The 4,099-nt window shown below is 43.5% G+C and overlaps 1 pseudogene; it reads left to right on the forward strand.

Annotated features, from left to right (window-relative positions):
- The first annotated feature begins 3,680 nt into the window (after positions 1-3,680).
- Positions 3,681-3,798, forward strand: LOC126093163 (5S ribosomal RNA; annotated as a pseudogene).
- The last annotated feature ends 301 nt before the right edge of the window (positions 3,799-4,099 follow it).

Consider the following 4,099-nt stretch of genomic DNA (forward strand, 5'->3'; position numbering starts at 1 on the left):
AGTCTTCCTGTCGGGACACCTTCGTTCTGGAAATCTGTGTCGATACAAACGTACCGCGCCACGGCTATTGCCCCGTGCTAATCCATACATCAAATACAGAGATATGTAAACAGGCAGAATTCGGCAACGCCTGTATATAAGACAAGTGTCTGGCGCAGTTGTTTGATCGGTTACTGCTGCTACAATGCCGGGTTATGTCGCGCTGGGTAGCAGCGCGGTCAAGGGCGCCTTGCCACGGTCCGCGCTGCTGTCCCCGTCGGACGTTCGAATCCTCCCTCAGGCATGGGTGTGAGTGTTGTCCTTAGCGTAAGTTAGTTTAAGTTAGATTAAGTAGTGCGTAAGCTTAGGGACCGATGACCTCAGCAGTTTGGTCCCATAAGACCTTGCCACAAATTTCCAAAAATTTTCCGGATTATCAACATTTAAGTGAGTTTGAATGTTGTGTTATAGACGGCGCACGAGCGATGGGACACAGCATCTCCGAGGTAGACACGAAATGCGAATTTTCCCGAACGACCATTTCACGAGTATACCGTGAATATCAGGAATCCGGTAAAACATTACATCTCCGACATCGCTGCGGCAGAAAAAAGATCCTGCAAGAACGGGACCAACGACTACTGAAGAGAATCGTTCAGCGTGACAGAAGTGCAACCCTTCCGCAAATTGCTACAGATTTCAGTGCTCAATCACGAATTGTCAGCGTGCGAACCATTCAACGAAACATTATAGACAATGCCTTTTGGAGCCGAACGCCCATTCATGTACCCTTGATGACTGCATGACACAAAGCTTTACGCCTCGCCTGGGCCCGTCAACACCGACATTGGACTGTTGATGACTGGAAACATGTTTCAAATTGCATCGGAGGATGGACGTGTACGGACATGGTGACGCCCTCATGAATCCATGGACCCTGCATATCAGCAGAGGACTGTTCAAGCTGGTGGAGGCCCTGTAATGGTGTGGGGCATGTGCAGCTGGTGTGATGTGGGACCCTTAACACGTCTAAATACGACTCAGATAGATGAACGTACGAAGCGTCCTGTCTGATCACCTGCATCCATTCATGTCTATTGTGCATTCTGACGGACTTGGGCAACTCCAGCAGAACAATGCGACACTCCACACGTCCAGCATTGGTAGAGAGTAACTCCAGGAACACTCTTCTGAGTTTAAACACGTCCGCTGGTCACTAAACTCTCGAGATATGAATATTATTGGATATCTGGGATGTCCCCTCGTACTCTGGCGGATTTATGAACAGCCCTGCAGGATTCATTGTGTCAGTTGAATTCAGCACTACTTCAGACTTTAGTGGAGTCCATTCCAATCGTGTTGCAGCACTTCTGCGTGCTCGCGGAGGTCCTGCACGATATTAGGTAGGTGTACCAGTTTCTTTGGTTCTTCAGGGTATAAATGGGGATTATGGGCTAAATCAATATGCATGCATATAAAATGTGTCAAAGCCAATTAATAAATACATGCTGAAAAAAGGCCGCAGTAATGTGTCTTCCGTCCGCAGCCCGTGGTCGTGCGGTAGCGTTCTCACTTCCCACGCCCGGATTCCCGGGTTCGATTCCCGGCGGGTTCAGGGATTTTCTCTGCCTCGTGATGACTGGGTGTTGTGTGATGTCCTTAGGTTAGTTAGGTTTAAGTAGTTCTAAGTTCTAGGGGACTGATGACCATAGATGTTAAGTCCCATAGTGCTCAGAGCCATTTGAACCATTTGAATGTGTCTTCCAACGAGGTTGAAAACGAATTGGAAGATTATATTCCTACATTTGATGAGATGATTTTCGTTTTGTGAATTCAGACGCAAGAAATCTTGAGTTCGATTTGATTGCAGCAAATGCCATGGCAAACAAGAAGTAGTGAAAGTTTCCAACCAAAGAATATCGCCGAATCCGAGGGAAACGATGAAAGCTCATATCTTCCAAGAACTAACCAAGAAGCCTGTGAGTTACGGATCAGTCCGTGCTGCACAGGACAGCTAATCGAATCAAAGGAGAATAAATGAACTACAGAGAGCGAGTTGTGCAAGGAAGTTTGGGTGGTGAAATGATCAGCTGCAAGAAATGCAAAATGTGGGTTCATGCAGACTATACAGGGATGACGAAAGGAGAGAAAAATTTATACTGCAGTGCCTACAAGTAGTGATGTGAGAACTAAAATCTGGAACAATTCCATAAAATTAGTTTATTAGATATCTCTAGGCTTAGAGGCATAGTTCATAAGGGTAGTACAGTTTATGCAACCACTGTTAGAAATTATGGAACTACATTCCTGATTTGTAGGTGTTAAGAAAATTAAGTTCAGAAAGTTTATTTTTCTTAGAATTTTCAGTTTTTATATCATATACCAAGACGAACCTCCTCCAGTTGAGGATGGCTATATTTAAATAACTTTGTAACTCAGTGTGTGGGCTACAATAAACAAAATCTCAAATGTGGTACATTTTAGGCAATTCTCCCCGACCGTTTCCAGCAATTCTTGCGCTATCAAGGAATGCACCCGTTTACTCTCCTTATGAAGGCTCCATTTCATTGTTTTTTGCACGTCTGTGTACAGTGAACGGTCGAAGTGTTCACTTGTTCACTCTGTGATCACGTGGGTATGCGCCCATGTCCCTTCAGCTTGCTAATTTCGGACCTCATTGCTCTTATAGAGACCGCACCTTCTTCCGCAGGTATTATGAACCTTTCAGTGAGGTCTTTTCATTTAGAACGCACCTTGTAGCCTGAAATTTCCTAAAATTCTTTGTCATTTTGGAGACTTTTCATCATTATCTTCATCTACATCAGTGACTGATTCTTTTGATCCGTTCCTTCTCCTTCAAAATTCGTCAAGGCATCTCTTCATTGGTCTTCCTAAAGATATTTTACCTCTTATTTTATATTTTTTATGGTTTTAGTGATGATTGCATATAGTATACGTACTCTGTGTTCTTTCCAACTTACTGATATTGCTATATTGTGCCAATCATATTTTGCACATTCCGTTCAGCTCGGACACCGTCATTCATCTTCTTATCCATCAAAATATATCCAGCCACGTTTCTAAGGAAATTCACTTCACACGTTATTCTCTTTTAATCTCTTTCTTAAGAATTCAGTTTTCCCAGCCATAGGCAAGTGCTAGTATAGCCATAACCTTACGGACCTTTCCCAGAGTATGTCTTTGGACTTTCTTTCCCTACATTCTGAAGAAAGTTCCGTAGAATTAGTTAAATAAGCCTAGCTTATTTTGTATTTCATTGTTTTCTCTGTTTGTAATATTGCATCCTAAATACTTAAATACATGAATATGCCCATGATCTGTTTGTCAGTTTCAGTCTTAACTCGTATGGGCTGGTGTTCTAAAAATCCTATCGATTTTGTTCTTTTGATGGAGACGTTCGGGTTTTTTCTCTGACTATTTTACTTAAATTAAAGACAGTTTTTTGTAAGCCATTTTCATTCTGGACAACATTATTTGATCGTCAGCAAAACGTAGTGTACTAACATCCATGTCGTTAATTTTAAAATGTGTTTTACATATATTAAAATTTCTGGTTACCTCTTCGATATACGTACTACAAAAAAGTGGGTGTGAGGGTACACCATTGTCTCACTCCTTGATATATTTCAGCCATATCTTGTCTGTTGCCTGCTATTTTTACTTGTATCTTATTATTCGTTGGCAATGGCCTTGCCGCAGTGGATTCACCGGTTCCCGTCAGATCACTGAAGTTAAGCGCTGTCGGGCGTGGCCGGCACTATGATGGGTGACCATCCGGGCAGCCATGCGCCGCTGCCATTTTTCGGGGTGCACTCAGCCTCGGGATGCCAATTGAGGAGCTACTCGACCGAATAGTAGCGGCTCCGGTCAAAGAAAACCATCATAACGACCGGGAGAACGGTCTGCTGACCATACGCCCCTCGTATCCGCATTCTCAGTTGCGGATGACACGGCGGTCGGATGGTCCCGATGGGCCACTTGTGGCCTGATGCCGGAGTGAGTGCTTATTGTTCGTACGTAAACTGTGTACAACTCTTACAAAATGAGATTGGAACCTTCTGTTTCTTAAAATTTCCCACATTCTTTTCGGTTGACTTTA

This window comes from Schistocerca cancellata, chromosome 7 (genome assembly GCF_023864275.1).
Source record: "Schistocerca cancellata isolate TAMUIC-IGC-003103 chromosome 7, iqSchCanc2.1, whole genome shotgun sequence".
Classification (NCBI taxonomy): Eukaryota; Metazoa; Arthropoda; class Insecta; order Orthoptera; family Acrididae; genus Schistocerca; species Schistocerca cancellata.